The sequence below is a fragment of the Monodelphis domestica genome, chromosome 5, assembly GCF_027887165.1.
Source record: "Monodelphis domestica isolate mMonDom1 chromosome 5, mMonDom1.pri, whole genome shotgun sequence".
Taxonomy (NCBI): Eukaryota; Metazoa; Chordata; class Mammalia; order Didelphimorphia; family Didelphidae; genus Monodelphis; species Monodelphis domestica.
This window is the reverse complement of record NC_077231.1, coordinates 201,895,601-201,911,496: the sequence shown is the minus strand read 5'-3', so window position 1 is coordinate 201,911,496 and position 15,896 is coordinate 201,895,601. Positions and strand designations below refer to the sequence as shown.

Genomic DNA, 15,896 nt, shown 5'->3' with positions numbered 1-15,896 from the left:
CTCAGGGCACTGGGGAACTCTCAGTGGGGGTAGGGGGTGGAGGGGAGGAGAATGCTATTCATCGGCTCCCCTCCCCCTAGAATATTCCAGCTATGGCCAGGTGGGGAATTTACTGAGTCCAGACTGCGGTATGATCTGACAAGCACTGCAACAGGGAATCCTGCAGCATGTTGGGGGGGGGGGGGGCGGGGAGTGAAAGGGAGGGGCTACTGCTCAGCTCAACTCCTGCCAACTCCTGCAGCCCTCCACCCCGCCCTTCCCTGCTGTTTAGGGAGCTCCTGGGTTCAGGGCGCAGCAAGGGCTTCTGCCTGAGCAGACATGGGCAACATCTTCCCTTCCCTTCCCTCACCTGCAGCCTGTCCTATGTCTCACAGCCTCCAGGCAATGATAACTTTCAACTTTGGGGCATTGCCCTGGCCCCTACTGCTGTTCCCACCCCTTTATTCCTAGCCTCTTCTGTCCTGGCCCTCTCAGCACTCCCCTGACTAAGGCTAGCCTCTCATAATTGCCCTAGTGAGTGTAAAGGGGGCGAGGGAGTCATGGCCTCCCAGGGAATAATCTCACAGGAAGAGCCAGGTCTGTCTTGATGAGTCCCTAAGTGATGCCGAGATCTTTTCCCAGCCCCTTTCGGATGAGCAGTTTCTCTTCATTAGAGTGGTTGAGGCACCTGGACGGAGTAAAAGGATCACTGGGCTGGAAACAAGGATCCTGGCTTCTCTGCTCCTAAAGACCAATGTGACCTTGGGCAAAGCAGTCACCTCACCCTCCCTGGGTTTCAGCATCCTCACTTGGAAAATAAAGGGCTTAGACCAGATGGATGATTTTAAGGGCCTCTCCAGCCCTAGGTCTGAAAGAGAGATGCGAAGCAGCAGCAGGAAATCTGAGGATTTTAGGGGGAAGAAAGGAGATGAGAGTGACTGAGCAAACTCTGTTACAGTGATCTCTCAGGCCACAGCTGCCATGACTCTTGGTAAACCATCCATTATCCTTCTTTGGGCCTCAGCTGTTCCATCTGTGCAATGGGGGTGGAGAAATTGCATGGTTATCAAATGGCCTTGGTGACAGGTGTTGTGTGTACAATAGGAGATCAGAATAGTCCCCCTTAGAATTCTCAAGAACTACCCCACCAAGTTCAAAGGGTTCTTCTGGGGGAAACCAAGTCAGGTAGAGGGGCCAGGAATTGGATATAGAATCAATTTCTGATTTACTCCAACTTCCACTGATTCTTCCAATGATTCTGCTCCAACTTCCACATAGCTAGCTCAGTTTTGTCTGAGCCAGTGATAAATGATAGATCCTTGTCAGAGAAAGTCCTAGTCAGAAGGTATGTATTGGGTTGGAACCTTCCAAAAGATCTTTCAACTTTGCGGTTCATGAGGAGTGTCTCCCTTGCCTCAGAAGGAGGCTTCCTATTCTCCCTAAGAAAGCAGGCTCCTCAGGCTTTGGATAAAGAGTAGGGGGGAAGCCCTTGGAATCAGGTAATGGCGTATTGCTCTGATGCTAAGAATTAGGAGAGATGAAGGGAGTGTAGACTCTTACAAGCCAGAAGCAGCTGCATTTGGACCCTGAATAATAACTGCACCCTGCCTCTATTCCAAGACTTGCCAGTTATAAAGCAGGCCTGCTCTCATCTGATCGAAAAGCTCAGTGGCTGGTATATGTACATGTGTATGTGTGTGTGTGTGTCTATCCGAGTTCCCTGTTCCTGTGTGTCCATGTCTGTGACTGCCTAGGGTCAGTGTCTTTGTGGGCATTTGTTTTCTGGAGTTGTGGGATTTCTTCTCCATAGTTCTCCCAAGAGTAACAGATAAGAGGCCTCTAAAGCATAAGTGGGTCATTCCTTCAGGCGCCATATTTGGTGGTGTCATAGAATCAATCTACTATGGAACATGGAAAGGTGAGCTCACAACTAAGTCCTATGTACAGGCTCTCTAGCACCCCTCTCCTTCCTCTCCCTCCCTCCTTTCTTTTCTCTCTCCCTGAGGTACTGCAGGCATCAGAGGCAGCCACTGGAGCTTCTCCCAAAGGTGGCCACTCTGGCAGCCAATGATGCAACCTCACCCCTCTTGTCCCATCCCCTGAGCTCCCTAGTGCCTTTGCTTTCCTCTGCAGTCTCCTTGGGGTGGCTTCCTCTATAGGTTCCAGCCAGCTCTCCTGGCATTCTTTGTGCAGTAGCTCAACTAAAAAGTGCTCTCTCATATGTCTGAAGCTCTTGGCTCTGAAAGGTCTCTTCTTCTTGTCCTCTTGCCCTCCCTCCCAGGACGGAAGTGGTTCTTCTCTCCACCCAGGACACCATTGGCCAAGGCTCTCTAGGTCAGGCCTGTTTGTTTTTCATTTGAACCCTAGGATTTGTGGGTGGGGCAAGTGCAAACAGAGCTGTGGGATCCTGGTTCAACTCCTTTCCAGTGGGCAATAGGTTGGGATAGTGAGGCTGGTTAGACCTTCTGGATTCCCTGGAACAAGGGTATCAATGGGGTAGCATATGGATTCGGCTGCCTGCTTGCTGGTGCCTCTGATATAGCGGAGGGCAGGGGAAGAAAGATCAGCAGGGCCGCTTATCTCTACCTAGCTCTATGGTCTCTTTGGCTCTGGTGACAAGTAGCATCTTCTGGGGTTTGGGGGGTGAGGGGGTGGGAAGAGCAGCTTCTGATGGATGGAAGCTGGAGCCCCAAGATGGGCAGTGTGAGGTTGTCCTGGGCTACAAGCTTCTGTGGGTGAGTTAGGATCAAGCCTCCCCCTACTCCCCGATCTCCTTCCCTGTCATTCTGGGTAGAGATGTGGTTTGCGATATCTTCTGTGTAGTCAAGATATACTTTTACCTGGTTTGGTTTTGTTCTGGGCAAAAGCTATGGGGGTTTATGGGGGAAGCTCCAGAAATGTCTAATAATCTTATTAGGCAGTCAGACCAAATGAGGGTAGGAAGTTGTTTAGAGTCATTTACTCATTACTAGAAGAGGTAGTTGGGTAGAAATGAGGCTAATTGGGGGCAGCTGGGTGGCTCAGTGGATTGAGAGCCAGGCCTGGAGATGGGAGGTTCTGGGTTCAAATGTGGCCTCAGACACTTCCTAGCTGTGTAACCCTGGACAAGTCACTTGATCCCCATTGCCTAGCCCTTACCAGTCTTCTGCCTTGGAGCCAATATACAGTATTGATTCTAAGATGGAAGGTAAGGTTTAAAAAAAAAAAAGAAATGAGGCTACTTAGCCTGAGATGGGTGGGAAGGAAGTCACTGCTGGTTCAGAAACTGCATGGATTTGGGCTCTTCAAATACTTGGGTTAGCTCCTCACATCCAGGTTTTCCCATCTCCCTGCTGGTGGACATGTTGTCGTCGGAGTTGCTTGTTTCTGGTGTTTAGGAATGCTGTTGTGGAGAACCCTTCCCCATCTCTGAGCTAGAGAGGACTGGTCTCTCTCCTTCTGGAACAACAAGGGATGACTCTTCCAGGGGCAGATGGGGAGGGGACTGGCTTCTGCCATGATTGCTGGGAGCAGAGTGGATTCATGATGCGAGGTCAGTAGAGGTTGGGTTTGTGCCCCTTGCCAAGGTGGCAGCTGGCAAAGAGGGGACCCTGGACTTGGGAACAACAGGCTGGAGCAGAGCTCGGAATCTACCAGAAAAAGCCCCTTTTCCAACTCAACTTTGTGGGATTGATCATTCTTTGGGGAGCAGGTTGTTGGCTGTTGGGAGATGTCTTTCCCAGCTGGGGCACCTGAGATCTCCAGGGCAGCACTTTCTTCACAGAGGGCGCAGCGGGCGGGAGACCATCACTCCTGTTCTGTGTATGGCACTGGTAGAATTCACTGTGAAAACACACTATCAGTGAATTACCAAAGGGCCATAAACAGAGCAGAGAAAGATCCACAAGCGCCTCCCCTGGACCCAGGGCTGGGGGCCCGCAGCTCAGGGCTTGGAGGGGAGGGAGGGGAGGGCATGCCTCTCTCTCCTTCATTCATCTCCTTCTCAAAGCAGAGGTGCCAGGAAGTGGTTCAGGGCCTCCTTTGTGGGCTGAAGAGGTGAGAGAAGCCTCCGGTTGGACTGCTCTGGCTCTTCCTTTTTCATCCTTCCTCCCTCCCTTCCTAGGTCCCCAGCCCCACCAGCGCCTGGGGCATTCCTCAGAGAAGGGTCACAGGGAAGGAATCTAGCTGTGGAATATGGGGAGGGGCCTTCCAAGCCAAGATGTCTGCTTGGCCCGTTTTGGCACTAGCACATTTTTGCTTCTGTCTCTCTGCTCTGAGCAATCATGTGTAGTGCCAATATGGGAAAAGCAAGATGCAGCGTCGGAGCCTACAGGATGATGTGGGGTCAGGCTAGTGGGAGGGTGCCGTGTCTGTGTGGATGTGGGAGGGAAGGACTGGCTGGCACTCAAGGGCAGCCCAGGGCATGCTGGCAGAGGATGCGGGACCTCGTGGGGTGGGGGCATGGGTAACAGAGCTCAGAGATGGGAAGCCCCCAAAACCCCCTTTCTCCCACACCAACATGGGAACTTTGGGGCCCTTAGGCCCACCCAAGTGGTATATCTTCAGCCAGCCAGTTCCCTTATGGCTTCTGCCCTGGGAACCCATCTGGCCCCAGCTGCCCTGTGTAAGGGGAGAGGGGAGCCCCAGGGTGGGCAGCTCCCTCAGCTCCCAGTTCCTAGTGCAGCTATCAGCTTACATTGCCCCAAAGCCTGGCAATCTGAGATGGAGTGGCAGATGGGGCTGCCCTAAGGGGAGCCGGGGTTGGGAGGGTGGGAGGGTCACCATCTGTAAGGCTGGTCCTGGGACAGAGGAGCTCAAAGGGCCCAGGTCAAATCTCGAGGGCTCTTTACTTTGGAGATGTGTCTCTCGAAGTGACAGAGGGCAAGTGGGAACCTGGGAGGGATGGCTTGGAGGGCCTGGTGCTAAGGATGCTGATGAAAGAGACCTCAAGGGAAAGGAGTTTTTTTGACGGACGACTCCCACATGCCTCAGGATCCCTTGGGATTCGGTCTGGGCAGGAAACAGGCTATCCCTAGGCATCTGGACTCCAGCCAGGTGAGGGTTAGGGCACGAGAAAAGAAAAGAAAAAGTACCTGGAGGTGTGAGATGGTAATGGTTAGTATCTCGGGCCCCATGCCAGAGTGGGTCTCTGTTTTGTTCCAGTGAGTTCCTCTCCTTAGGTTCCGGCCAGCTCCTGGGAATCCCTGCCAGTCGGTATGAGGACAGGGAAGGGCCAATGTCCACTGATACCCGCTCGGTCTCTGATTTTTCTGTTACTTTGCTTGATCTTAGGATCACTCTCTTCCCCAGCCCTGGATTCTAGATTCAAGCCAGGCATGTGCCAGGGACATCCTAGCCTTACAGCAAGGGTATCATGGGTCATTGGAGAGCCCTCGGACACAATCTCTTCTCCCTGGGCCATCAGGGATGGGAGGGGGCTCTCCTGGGAACAGCCCCTGTGCCCCCAGAGCCTCACACCCAGAAATACTGGAGGAATTCTGGAGCTGGACCAGTCACAAATCAGGACCTAAGCAGGATTAGGGAATTTAGCAAGGAGCTTTGTGTTTTCTTGTTTTACCCTCTTTCAGCCACATGGGATCCTCCCCCCTGTGGGAAGTTGGGAAGTCCCCTTTGCTCTTACTGCTTGCTAACTAAGAGAATTGGTCCTCTGGATGGAAGTGGGGGGCCTCTTCATCCTAAGAGAGAGAGACCCTGGGGTGTTCACCTTACCTCTTGGCAGGGGCTAGAAAGGCCTTTACTGAACTGGCCTGACCAGACTACTCGATTTCCAAAGCTTTTTCTGTGATTTGCTTGTGAGACTTCAGGCAAATTGTTTATGCCCTTCTGGGTCCCTATTCCTTTTCCAAATAGGGAGAACGAGTCCTGCTCTATCCCCAAGCCTCCTGTAGTTGTGGTGAGGACTAATGAGTTCCCAGGAGGCAGACAAAACCCCCAGGTAAGCTCTTCTTAGATGTTCTTCAGACCTGATGTTTGTAACTTGGGCTCAGGCCTGCCTTCCCCCCCACCCCCACCCCCCAGTCCCCGTAGTGTGGCCTTACCTGATGGCTAACCTGCCCGGGCCTAAAATGGCTGCCAAGCTAAGTAAATCCTTCCCCATCCAGCTCTTCTGAGAGCCGGTGAGGAGGGAGAGGCTGGAGGAGGGAGGTAAAGGGAAGGTGCGCTTTGGTTCTGGGGGAGCACTGGGGACAGCTCTGGGGCAAAGGGAGAGAGCATTGACACTCTCAGCAGTGGCAACACTACCTTCTCCCTGAAGAGACAAAAAGATGGTGGCAGGAAGACAGCCAGCAGAGGGCTTTTATCCATAATAGGTTTGGGAAGGGTCCCAAAAACCCTTTTCACATCATTTCTGCAAGGGTTCACCTTTAACTACCCCTCCCCCACCCCACCCCCCCGACTTCAGAGCCTGCCCCCAGCCCCTAAGAAGGAGGAAGGAAGGGGAAAGAGGAGTCAAGAGGACTCGAGGCTTCCAGCATGACGCTGCCCTTCCTTCCTGCTGCAGGAAGGTGACCAGTGTGGGCAAAAATGCCTTTTCCCGTCGTTCCTCCAGCCCTGGAATATCCCAGAGTCTACGGACAAAATATCTCCCGGGATCCCTAGAAAGGGCCTTAGCTTCTGATTGGGACTCAGCCTGAGTAGGGGGAGAGGGAGGAGTCAGGGGAGAGCAGATGGGAGGCAGACCAAATTTTCTTTTGATCCCTCGTTTCTCTGAAGATTATATGCTCCTGGGCTCCACCAAGGAACTGATTCCCTGGCCCCGGGGCAGCGGGGAGGGAGGTGCCAGAAAAAAAAAACTAGGGCCGGCCACTCTCAGGCTACCTGTTCCCCACTGGGGATGGAGCGGGACTCCTCCCTACTTGGAAAAGGAACTGGAATTCCGAAGAGGATAAACAAACAAACGCCTTTGGAGTGGTCTCATTTTCATTGAGGCAGGCAGAGAAGTTGAGTCCAGGGGCCAGAAACCAGGAGATGCTGCCCATCACTGACTCCCAAACCGCTTTCTAACTCCTCCCATTGGTGAAATAAGGGAGGGGTGCATATCCTGCTGCTTTTGTTGGTCTCTTAGGGAACTGAAGAGGATTTCAGGAGAGCCGTAGCTATGAAAGGAGACTCTACCAGCCTGGGCAGTCCGTTATCTCCTAACTGGGAACGAGGAAGTCCTTCCAGTGGTCTGATTCCAGCCTCACTTGCTCCCTCTGGAAGATCCGCTGTGTGGAGGTTCTAGGTGCTTGTCATCACTTTGTTCTAGAGGCAGCGGCCCCCTCTGTCTAGGGAGGGATCCCTGTGCCTGGGGGTGGGGAGCAGACTCTAGAGCTTCTGGAAATGAGGTCTCCCTCGAGGGTTGGGAATTAGATTTTTCAGACACACTCCCTGCTTCCCCCAGATGCTACATTCTGATGATTCAATCACAGCTATTATCCCTCATCCCCAGCCACCCAAAGGCATCGCCCTCCCCCACCGCCCAGCCTGCCTCCCAAGCTCTTCCAGACTTAGTAGCTCGCCTCTGGCTAAGGGGAAATGTGATCCACCTCCATTGATCGGCCGCTGCTTTTTCCTGGCCAGCTCCATTGGCTGGGGCACTCTTGGGGGGGGGGGGGGGGGGCAAATGGAACCTCAGCTCAGCCTAATGGATATGCCCGGCGGCTGCAGTGCGCTGAGATGGCTCCCCAGAGCAGGTCACTCCCTCTAGGAAAATTACCCTTTGGAGGAGTTTGACTTTGGCCCATCTCCCCATCGCCTCCTTCCCAGGCTTCAGTGCTGAGCCGCTTGGACTCTGGGAGCATCTCCTGAGGCTCTGTCCCAATCTCTTGGGAGGCCCTGGCTGGGAGGCCTCGAGCCAGAGGAGGCTAGGCAGCCCACCCTGTCTGATTCCTCTGGGGGCCCCCTGCAGCCAAGGCGAGGACAGACCTCTTCAGTGTCAGTTTCCCATCAAGTCCAGACAAGTTTAAGGGATTCCATAGGTGGGTTGGCTAGCCCTAAGGGAACTGTAGATGGGGAGAAATTGAGGATCACTTAAGCCATCCCCCTGCCTCGGGGGATTGCACCTCCAGCATTTTAGCAGGCTATGTCTGCTTGATTTTTAAAAATCCACGATTGAGTTCAGATTCCAGTGACCTTTGCAGGCAGGACCTGGGAAGGCTGTAACTGAATTCCATTAGAGCTCTACCTCCTGGTCTCCTCAGGCTCCCCATGAGGACTGCAGAGGGAGGCCTTTCTCCCCTCCCCCTTTAAATTACCTTTAATCTTCCCATAGACAACAGCCTTAAATCCCCCTCTATCTAGCTCAGCTCAGGTTGAGTCTTTCCTGCCACCTCCCCCAATCCCACAGCTGCTGGGTCACCTTCATTGCCGGAATAAGGACAGGGGGAGGCAGGGACAAAGAAGTCAGGTCAGCATCGCTTGTCATCCCAGCCACACCCCCCTTGGGGACAGGAAGCAGAGCCAGACCCCTCAGGGGCGAAGGCCACATGTACCAGAGCCAGGAGAGAAGCTAGGAGGGGCTTTAGGGTACCATTAGACTGTGGGAAAACTTGGTGAATGCATGGCCTTGAGGCTTGGGGCCATCTGAGTAGGGGTTGGGAAGGAAGGACAGATGCCCATGCTCCTGAGGCCCTACCATCTGTTCAGGGCCCAATCTCCTTCCCTCTTCTTCCTGGTTCCTGAGGGTCCAGAGGTGCTTCCCAAGAACTCAATCATCCACCAGCTGAAGGAGTCAGAGTCATGGGGTTTTCCCTTCCTTTTAGGCTGGAGACTTCTCTTCTGGAATGGGATCCAGCCTAGAAGATTTGGAGGAGGCTGGGAGTGGACTCTTCTCTGAGCTGAGCTCTACTGGCCCCCTCTGTGATATGCAGATTCTTCTCAGATAGCCAATGCTGACTACTGACCAGATGCTGGAGGCAGGATATGCACATCCTCCTGGCACCTCTGAAGTGAGTGGTGAGCTGATGGACCAGATGTTACTTGGGTTCCCATTGAGAATGGAGGAGATCTTTACTTAATCTTTACTTAACTGTTCTGGGTCCCAGGGCCCAGAACAGTTTTGAGGAGGGGGGATGCCCAGAAGATTCATAGTTGTTCCATCATTGAGTCATCATGAAGTCCAGAGAGATTGAGGTATGGGGACGAAGGGAGGGAGGGAGGAAGGAATGAAGAAAGAAAGAAGGGAAGGGAGGGAAGGAGGGAGGAAGGGAAGGAGGAAGGGAGGGAAGAAGAGATGGAGGAAGGGAGGAAGGAAAGAAGAAAGGGAGGGAGGGAGAAAAGGAGAGAAGAAGGAAAGTAGGAAGGCGGAGAAGGAGGAAGGGAGGTAAGGAGGAAGGGAGGAATAGAGGGAGTGAGGAAGAAAAGAAGGAAGGGAGGGAGGAAGGAAAGGAGGGAGGATGGAGGGAAGGATGGAGGGAGGAAGAGAGGGAGGGAAGGAGGAAGAGAGGGAAGGAGGGAGGGAGGGGGCATGCTTATTTTAGGGTCTGAGACACTTGCCTTACATTCACTTGGTTGACCACAGTGAGTGACAGCTGATAAAAGCAAGTCCTCATCTAAGATAGTGATATTGATGTCCCTATCCTAGTGTTTGGAGGGAATGAGAAAAGGAAAGAGGGTTAGCTTTTCTCTCTTCATCCAGGGAAATAAGAAAGTAACTACAACTTTAATCATAACAATAATAACTAGCATTTATGTAGTGCCTTAAAATTTGCAAAGCACTTTATAGATATTAACTCATTTGATCCTCACAACACCCTGGAAGGTAGGTACTGTTATGATCTCCATTTTACAGATGCTGAAAGCTGAGGCAAATCAAAGGTAAGTGACTTGCCCAAGGTCACTAACTTGGTTAAGCAGGAGGGCTTATTCATTTGAGTCTTCCAGGCAAAGCCACTAAAGAACAGAGTAGCTTCAAGCCCTTCAGGTAGGAAGTAGGATGGGAGTACCCCTTTCTCAGAAACCACTTGCTGGAAGTAGAGTTGCTCACTGTATTATAACTAGACTTTTCTCAATTCTGGAGAGGTGACCTGGTTTCAATGGGAAATTCACGGCAGAGTCTTCTTGATCTTTCAAAGTTGCTGTTGATCCCTTTTCTGCCTACAAGCTGGGGTGAGTGTTGATTGATTAATGATATGGGAAGGAGGGCCCCCACCAAAGGCCATCAAGTCCAGTAATATCTGACCTCCCGGGAACCCACAAAACTCCCAGGTGCAGACTGATCCAGATTAAAATGTAATTTGGAAATGTTTAACAAGATAAATAAAAATACAATATAACATAGATAATGTGAATTTGTGGTTTTCTAAGTTAATATGCAGCTAATAGGGGACTGTTTCTATTTGAATTTTATACCAGTGATCAAGTCCAATCTATACCTAAAGAGAAATTCTTTCCCCAGTAGTCATTTATGTCTACCTGAAGACCTTTAGTACAGAGGTACCCACTAACTCCCTCTGTCTCTGTCTTTCTGTGTGTCTCTCTCTGTCTGTCTCTCTTTCCTTCCCTCTCTCAACTCCTCCCTGCCTTTAAAAAGCTTTGACTTGTGTGTGTGTGTGTGTGTGTGTGTGTGTGAGAGAGAGAGAGAGAGAGAGAGAGAGAGAGAGAGAGAGAGAGAGAGAGAGACTGTAAAACCTTGGCTCAGATTGTAATAAAAGAGCTTGTCCTGGGTGAGAGCTGAGCTTGAAATTGGGAACAGAGGACTCAGGAACAAAAAGCCTTTGCTCTTGATATGCTGCCATTGTTTTTCTTTGATTCTTTAAAAAACCTTTAGCTTCTGTCTAAGTATTAATTCTAAGATAGAAGGGCTAGGCAACTAGGGTTAAGTGACTTGCCCAGGGTCACACAGTTGGAAGTGTCTGAGGCCACATTTGAACCCACATTCTCCCAATTCTAGACCTGGCACTCCATCCGCCACGATACCTAGCTGTTTCACCATTGTTTTTCTATTAGATGTCCTTCATTGGTGTCTTGGAGAAGAACGAGGAGGGGGGATGAGCTCTTAGGTTTCCTCCCATATCCAGGACTGGTTGGGAATGGAGTCGGTAATCTTTGTCACCCTAGGTGCCTCCTTCTAGAGTGACAGAGCATAGAGTTAGAAAGAGAGTTGGGGGGATGGGAGAAAATTAAATGAAAAGAGGACAAAGGGTGAGAGTGGAGAGGACACAGACTTCTGGTGAGAGGTAGAAAGATAAGCCACCAGCGGTTGTTTTGGGGCATCCCCACTGCCCTTGTACTTTGTGTACTCGCTTTTTGGAGTTGGTAGAAATGGAGATTCTGACATCTCAGATGAAGCTGGATGTTTTGGTGGTTGATCCATTCATTGAATTGATGCTGCCCACTTTGGAGGCAAGCAGAGATGAAGTCTTCCTTCCTCACATCTCCTCTTTCCTTCTGCCTATACCAAACTTAATTCTTTGCCTTTTTCTTTCCTAGGGTTCACAGGTCACCTGCACCCCAATCCAGATGTGGCCCCGCCTGTCTCCTGCTGTGTTTGGCAATGGTAGAACTCACACTGGTGAGATAATGGAATCCGGTGGTTCTAGACTTGCCAACTACGGCTTGAGAGAGCAATCGGCGGAACAGATGCCAGCCTTTGAGGTAGCACCATTCCTGGACCCTTTCCCCCACCTCTTCTTTTTCTTCCTTTCCCCACCTTGGCCAGGCAGACCCCCTTGGCAGTGGCAGAGGATGGGTGCAGCTGGAAGTGAATTTCATGTTTCCATGCATCCCCCTGCGGTCACAGGTCTCTGGGGCAGCCAGGTAGCTCCTCTCCTGTCTTAGATGTTTGGACCTGGGCACCTCCCTTCCTCTGGGAACTCCTTTCAGACCCTGGAATGGAAAACATCCTGAAGCAGTCCAATGGAACAATCAAGGTTTCTACCCCTGTGCCTTTTTCCTTCTAGGGTTCTATACATTAGGGAACTCTGTTTCAGAGCCCAGTTTGAACCCATGGCTTGGCACGCTATCCACTGGGATACCTGGCCACCTCACTGTGGTTTGTCTATTAGATGTCCTACATCTATGTCTTGGAGAAGAACAAGAATGGGGGATGAACTCTTGGGATTCCTCCCATGTCCAGTTTCATCATCTTTTTGGTACCACAGCCTCCTTAGGCAGTCTGGTGAAGCTTATGGAACCTTTCTCAGAAGAATGTTTTTATTTTGATTTTTTTCAACCTTTACCTTCTGTCTTAGAATCAATACCATGTATTAGTTCTAAGGCAGAGGTCAGGCAATGAAGGGTTAAGTGACTTACTCAGGATCATGCAATTAGGAAATATGTGAGGTCACATTTGAACCCAGGACCTCCTATCTTTAGGTCTGGCTCTCAATCCACTGAGCCACCTAACCTCCCCCCAGAAGGCTGATTTTAAGTGTATAAACTAGAATACATAAGAGTTACAAAGGGAACCGATTCCATTGAATTAAAGATGCCTTTTTTTTCTGATCCAAATTCACGGATCTCTGACATCTCTCTGGATGCTAGGTGAAGAGTCCTAGAAAAGGAGGTCAGGGAGAAGAGAGTGCTCGCAGAGGAGCATTTCCTGTGAAAAGCTACCCTGTTTCTCCATCAATACAGGGATCGGTTTCCTGTTGTATGCATGGCTCTGTACTAGGCATGTCCATTCTTCTTTCTGGAGGCTTCCTCTGACTTGCCCAGCAAAGGGGAGGACATCAAATGCTGCTCAGGGCGTGCTTTGTGGGGAAGAGGAGAGGAGAATGCTGGGATGGGCCAGGGGTGGCTCCTGGTTCTCATCATTATAACGTTTCCCGGAGGCCACAGTGGAGGAAAGGCCAGCGACTGGGAGAGCAACTTCTTCAAAGAACTTCTGGGATCATTTCAAGGGCCACTTTCCAGGCCTGTCGGGCATCACCTTGAAGGGTCCTGTGAGCCCAGACCGACCAGCAGACCTCAGAAGGAGAGTAAGAGCTGCGGATAACTTGGAACTCCAAAGTGCTGTGTGACTTCGGTCAGGGGTGGTTTGAGGTTGTGGGGCTTGTTGCAAACTGGAGAGAGATCTCATGAGATCTTCGATCTAGAGCTGGAAGGGACTCAGAGTCCATCTATTCCCAACACCCTCATTTACAGGGGAAGCCCAGGAAGATGAGTCCATGATCACAGAGATGTCGGAGGTGGGATTAGAACTCGGGCTCTCTGCCTTGAGAGCTAGCTCTCTTTTCACTTTACCAAGAGGTTTTGTGGGCAAACCACAAGGATATTGCCTTTTTCTTTTTTTAAACCCTTACCCTCCCTCCTGTAACCAATACTGCATATTGATTCCAAGGCAGGAGAGTGGTAAGGACTAGGCAATGGGGGTAAGTTACTTGCCCAGGGTCACACAGCTGGGAAGTGTCTGAGGCCAGATTTCAACTCAGGACTTTCTGTCTCTAGGACTGGCTCTCCATCCACTTATTTTTAAGGGTCACCTAAGTGACAAGGGCAGTTCAGAGGTTGAGAAAGGTGGCTTTGAAGCAGAGTTTCAGAACATTAGTTATCCTATTGCTTCCAAGGAGGCCTTAACAATGAGTGGGCTTGGGGGTTGCTAGGGGATACAGAGGATAGAGCAGCAGATCAAGAGTAGGGAGGATCTGGATTCAAATTGGACCTGAGACACTTTCTAGATGTGTGACCCTGGGTAAGTCACTTAACCCCATTTGCCTAGCCCTTATCATGCTTCTGTTTTAGGGTCCTTATTGTAAGGGTTAAAAAACACACCCAAGTGGGTACGACTGTGTGAGTATCTGGAGGAGATCACACTGTGTTCAGAGGATCCAGAGATGTGGACGTGGGGCATAGAGATGCCCCCCAACCTGCCCATCGACACCCACACATTCTTTTCATCCTCACCCCCAGCCCTTCTTTTCCCCACACTCTCCATCTCCAGCCCCAGGGGCCAAAGCCCATAGCCCTCTGGACTTAGGTCAGATGGCTGGGCTCAGTTTCCTAGAGATTTCTGCTTTGGGCTTTCCAGGGTGGAAGTGGGAAACTCCAAATCTCTCCCAGTCAGCCCCTCTCCTCCCTGTTTCCCAAGTGCAGGCTCCCTAGTCCTCTCTCAAGACTTCATTCTCATTCCACAAACACACTAAGTATTGGAGAAGGACCAAGTCCTGACCCTTGGGTGTCACACACCAGACAGCCTTCCTGCTTTGAGTGGGGATGCTTCAGCTCTTTGTGGGTGTCATGGTCCCCTTGGGTGCCTGGGTGAAGCCTATGGACCCCTCCTCAGAGAAATGCTCTTAAGAGGCAGATAGTAAAACATTAGGATCACAAAAGAAGCCAATTACGTGGAAATAGTTTTCTTTTTTTTTTTTTACGTTCACAGACCCCAAGGTCTTGGAGACCTTCTGGGGGATTTCTGTCTGCAGGGATTTCACTTTTCACTACTTTCTAAACTCCTCTCCTCATTAAACCCCAAGTCAAAGACAAATGGAATCATAAATCAATTTAAATTTTAAAAATAATGCATTAAAAGAATCTTTTTAAAAAAATAGCCCGAGCATCCCTGACTGGTCCTTCTTGGTCCAGGAAGATGCTCAGAGATCGGCTAAAAGAAAACCTTGTTTACTAGCCTGAGCTCCAGGAGGGGAGGGACCTCATCTTAGCTTTGTCATTGTTTAGTGGTTTTTGGTTGTGTCTGGCTCTCATGAATTTTCTTGGCAAAGATCCTGGAGTGGTTGCCATTTACAAAAGAGGAAACTGAGGCAGTTTTAAGTGACTTGTTCCAAGTCATACAGCCAGTAAGAGTATGGGACTGGATTTGAATTCAGGAAGGCCAGTCTTCTTGACTCCAGGCTTGGCACTATAAACTATGGTGCCACCTAGCTGCCTCCAAGGCAAAGGGGAAGTGACTTGTACAGGGTTGCATAGCTAGTAAGAGTCCAAGGCTGGATTGGAACTCAGTTCTTCCTGACTCCAGGCTCAACATTCTAACCACTGGGCAATCTAGCTGCCCTTTGTCTTATCTTAGACTCCTAGATGTAACAGAAACATGTTTTGGGTGACAATACATGGATAACCCAGATTGAATTGCTTGCTGGCTCCAGGAGCGAGGAAGAAAGAAGGGAGGGAAACAGTTTGGATTATATGACTTTGGATAACTCATGGGGAAATTTGTTATTAAAATAACAAATTAACTTTAAAAAAAAAAGAATCCTAGATTTAGACCTGTAAGAAAACTTAGATCCAAATCTCTCATTTTTCAGGGAAGGAAACTAAGGTTTAGATGAGTTCAATGACTTGTCCAAGGTCACACACAGTAGTCAGAGGCAAAGATGGAATTTGAACCCAAATCCTGAGGTCTTTCTGCTATACCACATTGCCTCTCACCTTTGTACCCTCCCCATCTCCCACCCTAGCACAGTGCTCTGACCACTGTAGGCACTTTTAATATGTGTTCATGGAAAGAACGAATGTTGAAGGATGGCATAGATTTTGATCTGGAGGAGACCTTAGGGGTCATCAAGTCCAGCCCTCTTGTTCAGATCAGGAGACTGAGGACCAGGGAGGTTGGTTATTAAGAGCTCTTGGTTGCACAGTGACAGAGCCAGGATTCAAACAAGAGCTTTTGCCTTCCCTTCCCATGCCATGAGCACTGTGATGTCTCTTCTGCTCCCTTGGTTGAACTCCCGTTATTTCACATTGGTATCTTCCTCTAGAGAGATCCTAGAGAGATGTTCTGGGTTCTTGAGCTCCAAACCCAATAATGCTTTTTCCAGGGTGCCTCAGAGCCTGTCCTGCCACCACCACCAGAGGACTGAGGAGAAAGGTCTTCACACCGAATTCCTCTTCCTCTTCTCCTCTCTCTCCCCAGAATTCACCCACAAGTGCATTTTCTGTTTCTTGCATCTCCAAAGGAGAATATTGTTGTTGACCAGTCATTTCAGTTGTGTCCGACTCTTGGTGACCCCATTTGGTTTTGTTTGTTTGTTTGTTTGTTTTTG

General features: G+C 50.3%; 3 non-coding genes across 3 annotated transcripts; all 3 read left to right on the top strand.

Annotated features, from left to right (window-relative positions):
- The first annotated feature begins 3,767 nt into the window (after positions 1 to 3,767).
- On the top strand, positions 3,768 to 3,855 carry MIR183 (microRNA mir-183). Its single transcript, NR_032211.1, has one exon. It is a non-coding gene; the product is annotated as a microRNA mir-183 (primary transcript).
- Positions 3,856 to 4,176: 321 nt separating this feature from the next.
- On the top strand, positions 4,177 to 4,273 carry MIR96 (microRNA mir-96). Its single transcript, NR_032212.1, has one exon. It is a non-coding gene; the product is annotated as a microRNA mir-96 (primary transcript).
- Positions 4,274 to 11,439: 7,166 nt separating this feature from the next.
- On the top strand, positions 11,440 to 11,510 carry MIR182 (microRNA mir-182). The gene has a single exon (NR_032183.1). It is a non-coding gene; the product is annotated as a microRNA mir-182 (primary transcript).
- Positions 11,511 to 15,896: the final 4,386 nt, after the last annotated feature.